Consider the following 17,107-nt stretch of genomic DNA (forward strand, 5'->3'; position numbering starts at 1 on the left):
TGATTTTATTTTATTTTATTTTATTTATTTTTTATATATTTTATTTATTTTTATATTCCCCATACAATTGCGACCCCCTTATTTTGAGCCCAATCCATCCCCTCCCCGCCTCCCATCCCCCATAGAGTGTCTCTGGTTCATAGTTGTTTGTTGATTTTGATTTTCACTTTCTTCTAGTTATTCATTTTCCTGGTCCCTTATTTAGGTTTTCTAGATTCCTGCTATGAGTGAGACCCTCCGGTATTTTTCTTTTTCTTTCTGGCTTATTTCACTGAGCATGATCCCTTCCAGCGCCATCCATGTTGCTGCAAACTGCATGTGTTTATCTTTTTTGAATGCTGAGTAATATTCCATGGTGTATATGGACCACATCTTCTTGATCCAGTCATCTATTTTTGGGCATTTGGGTTGCTTCCAAAGCTTAGCTCTTGTAAACAGTGCTGCTGAGGATTTTTCGTCACCCCTTCCCAGCTCCCAGATAACACTGGACATGGCCACACTTAATGTTAAATACTATTCTTCATTATCTTCTTTCTTCCTCTGTTCCAGTAGAATTACAGTTCTATTTGTCTGTGGGTGACGAGAAAGCCTGCAGTTAGCTTTGTACTCCGTGTTTTCTAGCCTCCACTATTGAAGTGTGTCTGACGTTTTCTTTCCCAGGCATATGATTATGAGTTAAATCAGCACATAATCAAACCAGCCCACTTGAATATCCTCTTTCTTAATAGAGTAGCTTTTCAGGAAGGGCAAGGGAGCAGCATGCAAAGGAAAAAGAAAGAAGCCAGAAGCCTCAGGAGTGAGGAATAACGTGGGAGCTGTGGGAAGGACAGAGCTAAAGTAGCAGTAAGGATGTGCCCCAGCGAGAAACAGCATGAATTGTTTGCTTTCCACGCTCTCCCACAAAGCTGGTCTCTCCATGGAAACTCCTCACAAAGACAATGGAAAATTTTTAGCTGGAAGAAATGTGGGTTTTCATTTGCCTAAAAGAAAATGTTCAGGCCACCTAGGTTGTGGATGCCTGCTTTTCTAGAACAGCATGCTACAAGGTCGGTGGAGATCTCTTGCTTTCTGTTGGAAGAGTTCCTATTTTGTGAGTCTCATGGAGCTACCAATCCTGACTCTAAACATTCCAACTCGAAGAAGGCCAGTGCTGGACGCATAAGCTACAACTAGCCAATATAGGTACTGCCCTGGGAGAACTTCTAAAAAATCTGAAGCTAGAGGAAAAGGAGTCTTGCTTTTTTGGTCACTTTGCTGGAAACGAAAGACTTAAGGCTATTGTTGGCCATCATGGCCACCAGGGAGAAAGTCCGTTTGCAGAAAGAAAGAATAAAACATTTCAGGTGCTGGCAGATTAAGAAGAAATGGGCTTGGGAGGAGAGTCCCGACTTTCTGGCCCCTGTGATTACTCAGGTCGCTCCTGACTAGTTCTCTGAAGGCTTCAGTCGGAATCAGCTTTCTGTCAGTCGCAAACCAGAGCACTTGGGAGCACCACTGTGCCTGCCCCGCTTCCCTCCTGTCTTCTCACGCTGCACCTGGAGACATAGCATTGATTTCCAGACGCCAAATCTGCAGTAAGTCACCTCTACACTTTGCTCATCATGAAAAGCCATCCTTTGGGAAAACAGCTCGGGAAGGCTAGTGAACTAATCTCCTTGAGGATAATGCTTCTGGCTTAAAGTGCCACTTTCTCCAGTCCTCATGCATCTTACTATTACGACCACCACCACCAGTAATTGCTGCAATAGCAAGAGCTACTATTTATTGAGAGAAAGTTACTGTGCTAAAAACATACATGCATTAACTCATCTAAAACTCACAACTCTAATTTTTTTATTTTATGCTTAAGGAAACTGAACTAGGGGTAAGGGGAGGAGAGTCTGAAACTAACAAAATAATCCCCAATCATATAAATCCAGGAAGTGTAGCTAGGGGTTACCTGCCACCCACCCTTAAACTTCTATCACTGCCCATATTCTGTAGCTCCCCACGCACAACTAGCCAGGGATGCAGGGCAGGTAGGGTTGGGCAGGAAGCCACAAGTATTTGTTTTTCTTTGGAGACCTGGCAACTAGGAGAGAACAGAGTTCAGCTTTTGCCAGATGGCAAAGGTCATGTTGTAGCTGTTCAGAACAAGCAAGGGGCAGGTGGGAAGCCACAAGCCCAGGTCAAAAGAGACAGGGCAAGAGGATATTCAACGTGAACTACCATCCTCACAGTGAACACGTGGTGGATCACTCCCTAGAGAAAAAGGATCAATGACATTAGGACGTTAGGAATGTGGTTCAGAGAATGGAGTCAGTGGCTCATCTTTAATCATCTTGGCTTTCTAGCCAAGCCCCTTGCAAGACTGAACCTCATCAAGCTTAGGAGCAGGACATTCTGCCCCCAAAGTTTCTTCTCCCCTTTCCTTCCTCTCTCCCTCCTTCCTTCTGTTTTTTTCTGTCCTGAGATAGAAACACAACTTGCCTTTCCTTTTTAAATAGCTATTTAGTGAGCCTGTCACATGGTAAGACAAGAGGCCTGTTTTGGGGAAGGTTATAATTCACAAGGAAAACCAAGCAGGAAAGCTCGCAATAACACAGAGTTGGGAATGTGTGGGGATAGAGTAGGAAGAACAAGGCTTAGGAGTCAGATCGACTTATCTCAGAATCGTGACTCTGTCTTCTACCATGGCTATGGTCTCAGGCAAGTCATCTAACTGCAATTCCCTGGAGAACTAGAGTGGCCAAAAAATGTTTGATGGCAGAGATGGACCTAGAGCCAGGTTTTGAAGGAGACATGAGATGTGGTGACCAGAAGGAGATCTCCAAGGTGGGGTAATAGCATGAGTTAAAACTGCTCTGGGACTGGGGCCTCCCTGGTGGTGCAGGCGGTTGAGAGCCGCATTGTGAAGCTGTCCGCAGCCTCTGCAGTGCGGGTTTGATCCCAGCCGGCCGGTGAAAATCCCACATGGCACGGAGGACCTCTCCTGTCTCGCCCGCTGCTCCCTTCAGCAGTGTCTTCAGTCCATCTGCGTGTTCTGTTCCCCGCTCTGTCTCTGGTGAATCCTCTTACCCTCCCACACATCTGGCCTGTACCCCAGTTCTTGTATAAATAATCTTTAAAAAAAAATTTAAAAAAAAAAACTGCTCTGGGAATGAGATAGAACAACCTGCCTGGGTTTGCTTCCTTTAACAATCAGTAGATCAGAAGTTTGGAAAGGTCTGTTAGGGCCTATATGTTGGGTGAGGGAATGAAAGTTGATCCTGAATTCAGTGGGTACACAAGAAGGTTCACGTGTTGACGAAACACATGTTTTGAGTACTGTGTTTAGAATATGAGTCACTCCATGCATGCAGGGTAGGCTGCTGGGGACCAACCACCAAGGGATAGACGTGGGAGACCTGTTTTGTAACCTCAACTGTTCACACCTGGGGCAATGGAAAAGAATAGGGTGTAACAGTGAGGGAGAAAAGAAAGGTGATTATAACAGGCTTTTTTTTTTTTAATCATATTTTAACACACACAACATGGAAAATTTGCTGGAGGAAAGGGAATTTTCCCCTCTTCCCTTGCTGGCTATTTCACTGTTGTGATAATTAAATTGACATAAGACAGATTAACAGGACAAAGAAAACAAATTTAATGTTATAAGTATAGAGGCCCCAAAGACAGGAAGCTTCCAGACCGGCAGGCAATTAAGGCTTATGTGGCACCTTGAGCTAAGAAGAAGGAAGCAGGGCCTACAATTTCAAAGGAGAAGGAGATACTTAACAGGAAAACAGGAAAAACAAAGGTTTGGTAAAGAAATATTTATCTTTGATGTAAAAACTTGTCTCTGGTATTAGTGTTCTTCCTGGTACAGACTGCCTATCGATTCTTTTAGACAGTTAAGGGAGAAGTGATAAAACAAAAACAAAAACCCAAAACACCTTTCCTAAGCCTGCTGGGTCTTAACTGCCTTTAGTTCAAAATAATCAATATGGGCCTCCCTGGTGGCACAAGGGGTTAACACACAACCTATAAAGTTACCTGCAGGCACTTCAGCCCAAGTTCAATCCCTGGCCAGGGAGCTACTGACATGGTGCAGCAGACCTCTCCTGTCTCGCCCGCTGCTGCCCTCAGCAGTGTTTTCAGTAAATCCACCTGTTCTGCTCCATACTCTGTCTCTGGTGAATCCTCTCACCCCCCCACACCTCTGGCCTGTACCCCAGTTCTTGTATGCATAAAGAAATAAATCTTTAAAAAATAATAATCCTATGCCAAAGTAGCAAATGTTGGGGTCACATATTCTGCTCCCTCTTCAGTACCATCATCACGATTTCTAGGCATAGAGTTCAGTGGTGTTAGTGTCGTCACATTGCTGTAGGGTCCATCATCAAGGCTTCTTCCTCTTGCAAAACAGAAACTATACCCATTAAATAAGACTCTCCTTTTACCCCTCCCCACAACCCCAGGCAACCACCATTCTATGTTCTGTGTAACAGACATTTTACATCACTTAGAACTCTTGGTTTTAACAACAAAAGAACAAAAACTAATGTGCAAAGCGGATGGGAAAGGATTTATGGTAGAGTTATTAAAGGGGAATCAGGCATCTGGGCCCGCATCCCGACCTTCATCTGGGTCTCTGAACCGACTGGAATTTAACCAGAAAGATGTCAGACTCTCTAAATCCCTGCCTGCTCCTCCCTGCTACTTCCCTCTGGGCAGGCTGGTGTACTAGGTTTCTCTCTGCAGTTGGTAGAATCCAGCATCCCTACAGTTCTGCGTTCATATGTTCCAGCCATATGCAGAGAATCTCCTTTTGAAATTCCAGAGAGATAGATAGAAAGAATTTCATTGGCTGAGCTTGTAGCAATTGTTCATGGCTGTGCCAATCAGGACTGTATTTGAGGAACTCTAGAGGAAAAATGCAGCTGCTAAGGTTGATTTCAAGAGAGGACAGTGGGCTTTGGGAACTGGTCAGATGTTTTATAAGATGTGATGACTACATATTTCAGAAAAAGAATTATAATATCTTGGTAACTGCTTGTTCGAATCATGTGGCCTGGGAGGGACTAGGGAGAACAGGGAGGAGTAAAAGCTAAAGTTGTTGCCTTGAGGGGCTGACAACCTAATTGGGAAGACCAGCTAGTAGAGCCACTGCAAAGGCGGGTGGACACATCTCAGGCTATAGCCAGAAGGTTGAGAGAGATTGACCCTGATGTATAAAACTGCCTCCAAGGTCAGTGTGGTCTCAGGACACAGGCTTTCTGGGGAGATTTCTGCAAAGAAATATTTTATTCCGACTGCTGAAGAAAAAAGATGAAAACGAGAAGGCGGAGTTCAGAGAGGACTCAAAATTAAAAATAAAATTCAAATCAAATCAGTCTTTCATACATCCTGAGAACCTCCCACAAACCATTCCAGACTTTGTAATCAGCAGATTGGTGACTCCAGCTGCACTTAAAATGCAATAAACAGAATTAAATATAGGATTCAAAAGGATAAAATGTTATGTCACAAAGCTACTGGAAGTTTCCTTTCTTCAAAATATTTAAGCTCCAGCTTCTTTAAATTTAATTGTACCTCCAAATTTCAAGAGACCAGTTGAATTCTTTGAGATTATATATTGTTTTAGATGAAAGCTCAGTGAATTATATTTCCACTCATTTCTCTAGACATCAGTTACCAGAAACCCTTTTAATGAAAGCTTTGAGGACTCTCTGTCCATTATGCTGCTAAGGAGCCTGAGTCAGCAAGCTCATTCAGATTTAAAAATTTAACTGGCCCTCATCCAATCTTTAATCAAAAGCTAATGCACTTTTCCAACCTAAGCCTTTTGCATTCACTGTCTAGAGAGGATATTGGATAAAACATTCTCGGGGAACAGCTGGTTGAGTATGTAAACTGCCATCACAGTTGCTTTACAGTGATGTTGCTTGAGTGTGCGCATGTGCATATTTTTTCTTAAAAAGAATGACCTGGAGAGGATCCTCACTGTCATCAAGCATTAATGTGCTTTGTAAGGTCAGCCTTGCCACAAATGCTTTTTCTCCTACACAGAGGACGGAGGAGGATATAGACTCTTTCCTCCTGCTCATCTCCCTGAGTCTGTGGACAGAATTAACAATTGAACGGTTTTGAGTAAATGCAGGGAGGCTAGAGATCTTCAAAAATCTAAATTCCTTCCCTAGAAGATTGTTGCAATAAGGAGGGCAATTAGTCGAATATTTAATCACCTCTGCTTACATTGATTACAGATGAGAGAAAAATTAAGGACACCCCAATTTAATGAACTGGAAAAAGTAAACACTAGCCTGAACCCTGGCATAATGACATCCCTAAGGTTCTCACACAGGGATTTGTTTATTCCCTTATGTTCACTAAGAGACCAATACACATTCCAGAGTGCTTGGAAGAGCAAGCTTGGGCACTTTTCTCTGTATCTGTGCCAGGTAAGATTCCATGGCAAAGCCACCGTTCTACACAACCAGAAAACACCAAGAGGCCATCACTGGCCACTTGAGTCAAGATAGTTCTCATCATTAAAAAAAAAAAAATGTTAATAGATTTTCCATAAGCTCATTAAAGAAATGCTGTTTTTCCCACAGTATCTTTTGCCTTATTTTTATATTGAGCGAAGTCAGCCTGTTCTTTTAACTACATGGATTGTATTTTTTGTGCTTTAGCTAATGAATTCTTTGTTACAAGTGAGCAATAAATTGACAAATCCATCTATTTCAGACAATCCAGTGAATTCTTAACATATGTAGAGAAAATATCTTGATATCAGAATACTCACCACCCTTTTTGTACATAAGCCAAGAGCCATGATGACACATATAAAACATTTACACTTGAAAACCATGCCTCTCATGCACAGATACGTATTAGCAAAGCCAAGTGTTGGAGGAGACGGAATTGTGTGTGAATGACTTACAGGAAAATTGTACAAATTATCGGTGGATTCAAAATGATTATGCAGCATTATTAAGGGGCTAGTAAAAAGCAAGGCTTATCTGAAGAGCTCAGCATCCTCATTTCTCTCTGGGAATCTATCATGGGCGCTGGAACCCCAGCAGCAATGCTTTCTGGAACTGTCAGGAGCACTTACTTCTCCAGGTGATGTCTGAGGATTCAAGTACAGCCTTTCCTGTGGAGTCAGCAGAAAGCATAGCTGACTTCTGAAGGAAGGAAGCCGGCTACCCAGAAGACATTGGCTCCACTTCTGAGGCTGCATTGCCTGAGACCGACTCCAGGGACATGACAGGCTTAGTGGTGTTCATTTCAGTGCTGTGTTTAAGCAATCTTTTGGAGAACATCTTAATTGCCCAAAACACAGCTTTTTAGAATATTCCACATTTAGGTGTCCCTAGGGGCAGCTTGGTTGGTGTTGGTTTCAGCAGGGGAAGGCTTTCATTCCGAAGCATGAATAAATACAACACGTCCAAGACAGTCTCTTGAATGTCTATTGTGAACAGGCCTTTCCTTCTCTAGGAGTGCTTGACCTAGGGTGAAGGGCACTGGGAGCATGGCCCAGTTAAAGGGGGGAAAACCAGCTGGGTAGCTACAGCTTATTTAGTGCAGGATAATCTGAAGACATCGTTCACCGGGAGGAAAATGAAAGCAAAGTTAGGCAGTCCAGGCAAATGAGCCACCAGTCACAGGGGTCAGAAAAGGAGGGAGACCATTAGTGTGAAGCAATGGGGAAGGGAGACAACTATATGAAGAGCCCGACTGGGGAGCAATCCTATAGAAGCTTTTTACAGGGCACCTACAGCCTCAGGCACAGGCAGTGAGTGAGCTGTTCAAGGCAAGCAGCAAACCCATGATTTCAGCACAGCCCCCCTAGCATAGCTCCTGTGCTCTTTTCCTGCATGTTGGGAGCATTTGCAAAATTTAGGAAGACATCAAAGGACGCCATTTCTAAAGCAGTATGGTGACCTTGTCCTTGCTGTTTAGCCCTATCCCACCTTAACTACACCCCTTCCATTGACAAGACTGCCCTATCACTGCCATCTCTGGGACAGGCAGAAGATCCACCCTGGATTAATCCAAGTAGCCCATTTCCTTGCCCCTGAAGCCCCATTCACCCTGACCTCTCTGCAGTAAGGTTACATGAACCAATAGATTTTCTTTTTTGACCCAGTTTGGCTTGAACTGAATTTCTATCACTAGAATCAAAGAGTTCTAGGGCCTCCCCGGTGGTGCAGCGGTTGAACGCTGGGTTGCGAAGCTGCCCGCAGCCTCTGCAGCGCCGGTTCGATCCCCGGCTGTTACCCGGCCACCAGAGGAGGGTCCCACATGGTGCGCAGACCTCTCCTGCCGCCTGCTGCTCCCCTCAGCAGTGTACTTCGGTCCTTCTGCCTGCTCTGCTCCCCGCTCTGGCTCTGGTGAATTCTATCACCCTCCCGCGCTTCTGACTGTACCCAGTGCTTGTATGAATAAATAAATAAATAAATCTTTTTAAAAAAAAAAAACAAAAAAAAAGAATCAAAGAGTTCTACATAACATACATGATAATCTAGCTTTCACTCTCATTTTTTTCTCATACAAAGAAAGATGTACTTCTCATAAACACCCAAATATCCAGTATTTATACTTCTATGATTAAATAGCATAATGATTTTCTCAACAGATGATTCCTTTGTTGTAGGGGCTCAGTCTCCTTGAAGAGCTTGGAATGGGTAGAGGATGAGAGGAGATGACCAAGCATAGTCACAAGCTCTGCTGTTTGTATGGGTGCTCAGAAGGCCCCAGGCCCAGGACCTGATACCAGAGCAGGAGTTAAATTCACCTCTCCAGCTGTGTGGAGATTTCTGGACCTACTAAACATAGAGCTTCCATATGATCCAGCAAATCCACTCCTAGGTATTTACCCAAAGGACACAGAAACATCAATTCCAAAGAGCACCTGCACCCCTATGTTTATAGCAGCTCTATTTACAATAGCTAAGCTTTGGGAACAGCCCAAATGCCCAAAAATAGATGACTGGATCAAGAAGATGTGGTACATATATACCATGGAATATTACTCATCATTCAAAAAAGATAAACACATGCCATTTGCAGCAACATGGATGGTGCTGGAAGGGATCATGCTCAGCGAAATAAGCCAGAAAGAAAAAGAAAAATACCGGATGGTCTCACTCATAGCAGGAATCTAGAGAACTTAAATAAGGGACCAGGAAAATGAATAACTATAAGAAAGTGAAAATCAAAATCAACAAAAAACTATGAACCAGAGACAGTTTTTGGGGAGTGGGGGGCAGGAGGGGAGGGATTGGGGTCAGAATGGGGGGGTTGCAAATGTATGGGGAATATAAAAATAAAATTTATTATTTAAATAAATAAATAAATAAATAAATTCACCTCTCCAGGCCTTCTTTTAGCTGCTGTGGAAATAAAATAGAATAGCTGCAGGTAAAATTAAGTGCTTTCTCTGGTACTGTTTGATATAACTGAGAATAAAGAAGGAGAAAATGATACCATCGATCAATACATAACTGTTGTGTATTTCCTTGTGAGAGATACTGCTAGGTGCTGTGTGACATTGACAGATGGATAGAACATGGTCCAACACCCTTGAGAAGACCATATTCTATTTGGGGAGACAAGACATGCACACAGCAGACAATTACCCAATAAAAGGAAGCAAATACTGAAGATTAGTAGGTGGATTAGACAGGAAATGCTGCCTAAGTTCGGAAGCAACATAGAACACTGCAAGCTGGTGTTTTATTAGTTGTTTGGTTGTAAGGAGACTTTGGCTAACTTAAGCCAAAATAGAAACATATTACAAGTGCAACTCATAGGACTGAAGAAAGAGTTGAACAACAGACATCTGGGTGGACACAAAACTAGGGTGAAAATCTCCTAAGTGGTCAGGTTGACCTCAAGAAAAAGCAATCAGTTATTCCAACAACAAAATGGATTTATTTGGAAATAAACAACTGGGCAGATTGGAAAGTGCACGTCTCACAGTGAGGCTCATATCCACTTTTTTCCTATATCAAAGGTTAACAACTCCATATGATAGCCTCTCGGGAACATCCCTCAGTTCATGACTCCCCGTGGGGTCTGCAAGGCATACTGGGTCCCATAGTTTGCTGATTAAGCCATGCATGAGCACTCGCCAACCTCCCAACCTCATTTACATAGGGTTTCAATATATTAATATTCACAGCCATCATAATGTGTAGATGAAGAATGGGCCCTGGACAAGAAGGGAGGCAGTAAGCAAAAAGGAGGCCAGGAGAAAGACAAACAAATGTTCTTCTAAACCTGGCAAATACATTCTTATCACTCTTGGAGACTGAGAAATTGATCAGTTATAACCAATTCAAGGTTCTAGGAAACTGGGGAACGATGAATATATGTTTAAGGGCAAAAGCAGCAGAATCTCAGCCGTAAGTAAGACTTCTCAACACTTGGATAAAAGACCAGTGAGGGATTTTAACCGCTTTAGAACGAAGACTAATATTCTAAAATTGACGGCTTGGAAAGTCTTTTACACTGAAAAGTCTGACTCAGCAATCAGTATGCAGAAGGGAAGGCTTGGCCTTGTTGCCTTATTGAGCACTATTGACAGCATCAGGCATCCATGACAGCTAATCACAGAATTCCAATTAGCTCGTATCCCAATGCCCTTCGATGGGGCCGTGACTGCCCAAATGAAGCTGCCACACTGTTGGACCCAGAGAGCACCCTGCAGAGAGAGAGAGAGAGCATGCAGCCCAAATGCTATGAAAGGGTTACATCAGAGAGCAGACAATCAAGGTTCTGACAGTGAACTATGTTTTATAGAAGAGGAAACATGTTATTTTTTTAAAGAACAATTTGAAGGGAGTCTTATGACCACATGGTGAGGAGTTTAGGAGTGGGTGTGGAATTACAAAGTTGACAATCATATGCAGCAGCCACAGATGGCTCCCTCCAGCTCAGCCAAGTGGGAGGCAGAAAAGCTGAGGAAAGACTCTCTGTTTTCCTATTGCCAATAGAGACAGTGATTCTTCACTGTTAACAGGAAAACCTATTCCCCTCATATGTCCATATTCCCATGGAGGCTTTCAGAAGGTAAATCTTGGGAGGAACTCTTCCTCCCTTTTTCTCCACACCACCTCACAGGCTTGCTAGAGTGAATAATGGCATTGCTTACCAAGGACGGAGGATCTGACGAGCTTGGCGTGGTGCCATTTGTGCTCTGCCTCAGCCAACTTTCTCCTCCCATTGCCAGGTGTGAGAGGTTGCCCCATGAACGAGATATGTCAGGTCCAGCTGCACCTGTGATTCTGTCTCCTTACTCGATCATGAGTATTAAGGAAGCCCACTATAATCACACACTTCAACCACGCTCCAATCCAGCTGATATTTCCTTCTCCTCTCTTGGACTTGTGTATCTCAATTGTTTCAAAACTCAAGGCAGGGAGGGAGGAGATCATCTTCCCAAGACCCCACTATTCTTTACAACCTCCCATAGAGGTCAGAGATATTGATCCATGATATTCCCTACTCTAATCAGACTGATGCTTTACATTTGTCCAGCACTTTCCCACATTGTGTTTCACTGAGTCCTAGGAGGTAGGTCGAATAGGTATTCTTATTAGTTCTAAAGTATAGGAAACTAAGATTCAAAGAAGTTGAGTGAATTTCCCAAAGTTATTCAATGACTTAGTGGTGGAGTTAGGAGTCTACCTGGCTTTCCGATACCAAGTTCTGTTGGGACCGAAGGCTAGGATGCAATTTTAGAATATAGTGACAAGATCCACTTGGATTTGGGTTCTGGCCCCAGGACATACTTCAGGAAAATTAATCAAGTTCTCCAAGGCTTCCCTTCCTTACCTAACAATAGGGTCATTTTGAGGGTGTCATGGAATAATGTAAAGTGTATATTTACATTATTAAGACAGTTGGATAAGCAATCTATTTACTAACTTAGGTTTGGTACAGATCAACCTATAAGTGCCTATTTGGCCTTAACTCTGTAAAACCTCATAAATGACCCAACACAATTACCTTAAAGTGAAAGTACTCTACATTCCTACTTCAAGTACTTTCAACATATCAGCTATTGCAAGGTCCTTTTGAACAGAGAGGAAAATTTTTATGGTATTTATTATATAAAAGGTGTAAGTTGGTATAATCCTCTTTAAAAACATTTGAACAAATATATTAAGAATAAGAAAAATGTTCATATATTTTAACTAGGAAATTTCACTTCTGGGAAATTGTTTAAAAATGTATGAAAAGCCATTACATATACACATAGGTATGTGCATAAAGCTGTTTACACAGAGATATTCAAAATAGTAAAAAGAAGCAAAATGCCTGGTAATGGCCTATCATTTAGAGTTCCTTGGTTCCGAAGAACAGAAAGAAACTCTACCTAGTAAAAGAAAATATTGGAAAGTTTGAATAGCTCCTCAAACCAATGGCCTTAGGAAGGCTGGGAATCAGGGTAATTCCAGAACTCTCAGCACAGTGACCTCCTGAACATTTCTTTGCAGGCACTACTGTTAGAATGATCCTTTTGCTGACCAACCAAACTCAGAGGGGGCTGACACCACACTCAAGACTCTATGTGGAGATGGCCACTAAGTGGCCTGGCTTTTGTCATCTCTGTGAGGCACAATGGAGAGAGAAATCCCTGTGCTCAATGGTTTCATCCAGCTCACATGGAAAAGGGAGGAGCTTTTCCTAACAGGAAAGAGAGCTGCTGAGCAGGAAAAACAACTGATGTTCACTACTATGGCAGAGTAACCAAATCATGTATTATTTATCAGTTGGAGAGCATTTTATTACCTTAAAAATTACAGTTATAGAGACCATATAATATGTTTATAATTTTAAATTAAAAGACAGGATATTCAGATACATATATAGATATACTATTATAACTATGAAAGAGAAACAATAATAGAAAAAGACTGGAAGGAAATTCACCAAAATCCTTGCGAATGGCTGTTTCTGCTCCATTCAGGTCTGCTCAGTAGGGACACCTGCTTCAAGGACTAAAACCAGAGGGAGGTCCAGAGTTTGGAACTGGTTCTGAAAGACCAGTCTCAAGTGTCCATGGAGGGCTAGTGCACATCTGCAGTGGAGCATTGACCTTCTAGCCCCACCAGTTTATAGGATTTGAACTGAAAGTCAAGTTCCAGGGCTGAAAACAAGATGGAGGAGAAGAAGGGGCAAGTTGAATGGCTTTGGTCTGATCAGGACTGCGTTGTCTAGACTTTTCTCTTGAAGTGTGTGGGCCACACAATAAGACTTGGCCTAAAGAAAAGGCAAGGATTTGAAGAAGACATCTGGGGACAAGAAAAGTGGGTAATTTTCCACCCCCTTCTTTCAATTGTTTTATGACCATTTGAAAATTTTTATGTGAGTAGGAGAATGAATAAAAAAAAAAAACACATTCGAGTTTTAAATTGTTGAGTCATCCTACTTGTTTTCTTCTTAAATATCTATTGCTATAATACCTCTATTCAGCCCAGAGAAAATTTAAATTTGAAAGGCTATTAAACTCAATTGCTGTCAATATTCCTGAATTGTAAAATTTTATTTGTTTGATTTACAAGTTACCTAGCTGTATCTGAATCTCAAAATGTAAGCTTTCTATTTTTCTATAAGTTAATGACCCAAGGAGAAATTTTGCTTACACTTAAAAGTAATGACTTCACAATTGTTTCCCTTATAGGTTCAGTAATCTGTTTGTTTTTATAACTCCCTAAAGATTCAAGGATGAAAACATTGCCTAGAGCTTTCTTTCAAATTTCTACAATTTTTCCCTTGATAATATGAGGACAAGGAAACTGTGAATAACAAATTACCTTTCTAAAGAGAAGGGACTCTTTGCAAAACAGCGTGAATGTAAGGGACTTTAGAATTTCATATGCCTGGTTGGGGATATGGCATCCTCTTTTATCTGCACATTAAAAAAAAAATGGTCCTGGTGTCATGCAAAGAAACGTCAATGTTTGTGGAAAAAGAAAAAATGATCTGCAAAGAAAAAATACTCATATTGGCACAGGTTTTTGAAGATCTTTAAAAACAGTAGATATATATTCTTTTCTGACTGCTGATATCCACAGTTTGAAACACCCATTCATTAGGGCAAGAGGGAAAAAACCTGAATTTATAGAAGAACTTCCTTATTGTACAAAACCATTTAATACTCCCACAAAGATGGAATGTACCATCCATCATAAAGAACTTCTGAAGTCATATCATGAAACTTCCTTTGATTTAAAACTGTATCTTCTATTCTTTGATATGTCCTTCAACCACAGAACTTTTTCTTTTCAAAAGAATCTTACAGAATATAAAAGGACTATCAAGAAATACAGGCTGTGGGGGAGGAAGACCAAATATACGCCGAATCCTTTGCGGGGCTGAGGACATTGTGAGAAACATCACACACTTTCATCTCCAATGCTGTCATCGTTCTGTGATGAAAGCTTAAAATCTTAAAACCCAAACCAAAAGATTCCAAGGAAAATTAAGCTGTTAAATTAGAAGGAGGAAAGAAACAGCTTGTCATTTGAAATAATGAATGTCATAATTCAGTGCTTACATGATATGTCTCAGACTTAAGTATGCAAATATACCCATTGAATTTTGAATTGGACGTTTATGCTAGCTGAGCTTTCTTCCCTAAAAAAAGAAATGGGAAAAATATCAGACAACCTTTTCTCTCCCTTCTATGGGCCAACCTTCCCTAAAAAAAGAAATGGGAAAAATATCAGACAACCTTTTCTCTTCCTTTCATGGGTCCAGAAGTCTGCATGTGTCACCACTACATTAAACAGATTTCAAAGGCTCTCCCTGCCCTTGAAATCTGCCCTAGGACCTCTTTGTTCCTGGCGTGAACACTCAGACAACCCACAAAATTTTGAAATTTCTTAGGTAATAAACTAGATTTTGTTTATTCCTTCAAGCTTCAAGACCTGCTATTGGTCTAATAATTAAATATCCGGTCCTAATATAGTAAAAATAGGAAAAGCTTATAAGTTAAATAAAAACATTAAAATTTTGATTTTAAAAGCATCATTTCTTCCCCTACCTCAGCTTAGGCCTGTGCCAAGTTAAGTCCTTCAGTTGAAGAAGGCTTGGAAGCTTCTGGTATATAGAGGACAAAGAAGAAACGAGATACTGTTGGGGGTTTAGTGAGTTTTTTTGTTGTTGTTTTTGTTTGTTTGTTTTTAAAGAAAGCATTTTTTTTTAATATTTATTTATTTATTTATACAAGCACTGGGTATAGTCAGAAGCGCGGGAGGGTGAGAGAATTCACCAGAGCCAGAGCAGGGAGCAGAGCAGGCAGAAGGACCGAAGTACACTGCTGAGGGGAGCAGCGGGTGGCAGGAGAGGTCTGCGCGCCATGTGGGACCCTCCTCTGGTGGCCGGGGAGCAGCCGGGGATCGAACCGGCGCTGCAGAGGCTGCGGGCAGCTTCGCAGCCCAGCGCTCAACCGCTGTGCCACGGGGAGGCCCTTAGTGAGTTTTTTAAGGCTTGGTGGTGTGGGGGTGGGGTGGGGTGGGGAGGGAGTCATAATGTTTCAAACACCCCCACTCCCTATCTTGGATCTTCTCTGCATAATTCTGCCCACAGGGTAAATGAGTGCAGGCCACTCTGTTGCTTGCTGCTACCTCAGCCCCTCAGGTGCCTCCAGCTTCTCTCTCTGCAGCCACTGAGTGTTCCATCCTCTTGAAAAGACCTCAGCACATCCGCATGGGCCCTCCAGTGCAGGCCATCTGACCTGCCATCAAAGCAGCCACCAGCCTGTCTCTCCCCCCTTTAGCTGATAATCAGAATCAGAGAATTAGATCTCCCAAGCAACAGCTTTCCTGCCAGCCTCCTCAAGTGGTCTTGTCCAGCACCCTTTCCAACCACCTTAAAAGATCACTCCACAACCTCTGCAGCACAAGTTCAATCCCCAGCCAGCCAGGGAGCAACCCACATGGCACTGCAGACCTCTCCTGGCTCGCCCAGCTGCTCCCCTCAGCAGCGTATTTTAGTCAGTCTGCCTGTTCTGTTTCCCACTCTGTCTCTGGTGAATCCCTCACCTGAGAGGGCCTGTACCCCAGTTCTTGTATGCATAAATAAATAAATCTGTAAAAAATAAATAAATTAATAAAGATCACAGGGGGCATCCTTTCAGGGCAAACTAACACCTCTCTCCAAACATGCTCTAGTTCTGCTTTCCAACTGTCACCCTTATAGACTCTTATCCAGGGAGAAATACTTAAGAGTTGTAAAGCTGATTCCCCCATCACACACACTTTTTTTTTTAAGTCTGTAGAGTGATTTGGCATTCATTTTGGAATCTGGTCTTTTTATTGCCTTCAGTCTTAGATAAAACTATTTTAATCGACATTCACAAGAATGTTCCACTTCTGCCCTAAGACTTCAGAAAATGAAGCTATATGTCAGGTATTGGATGATCCAGATTTTCATAAAATTATAGAGCCTCACTAACCCAAAAGGTAATGCAAAGGGGATTATAAATTTAATAATACAAAAGAAAAATATCAGAGCGGCAATGCCTGCAAGCTACTTATGGTTCTGCTATTGTCCTATCACAGAAGTCGGCATCAAAGAAAATATGTTGAGAACATGTTAGCTGCAGAAATTATTTACTTTTATCAAATAGCCATTGTTTCCATGCCTGTTCATCTTCTTAACACTGTAGTTGCTGTCTCTCCAGAGACAGCCTCGTCAATTAAATGGTCTTCCTTTCACACTTACTTCAAGGCCAAGACTAAACTGTTCCAAACACAATGCAACAGCCTGTTTCTTTTGAAGCAAATAAAATAGGACCATCGTTTTTCAATCCTTTTTTTTTTTTTTTGTCTGAAAAGTGACAGGATAAGAATTAGGCTAAAGAGAGAGACACGAAGAAACATTTTCTTCCAGCAGGCTGAACAGCACTGTATTAACAATTAACGTCCTGATGGGTAAGCAGTGAGTTCTTTTGTTTACTAAAATGCCTCAATCAATTTTTCTTTTAATGACTTTTTTCAGCACTACCTACATATTGCTGAAGGACATTTCAGTCCTGAATCTTATCTTTCTTCATGTTCCTTATTGTTCAGAACAAGCACTCACCATGGTCATGTGATACTCCTTATTAGCTGTAACTGAAGCT

Source organism: Talpa europaea (genome assembly GCF_964194135.1).
Source record: "Talpa europaea genome assembly, chromosome: 10".
Lineage (NCBI taxonomy): Eukaryota > Metazoa > Chordata > Mammalia > Eulipotyphla > Talpidae > Talpa > Talpa europaea.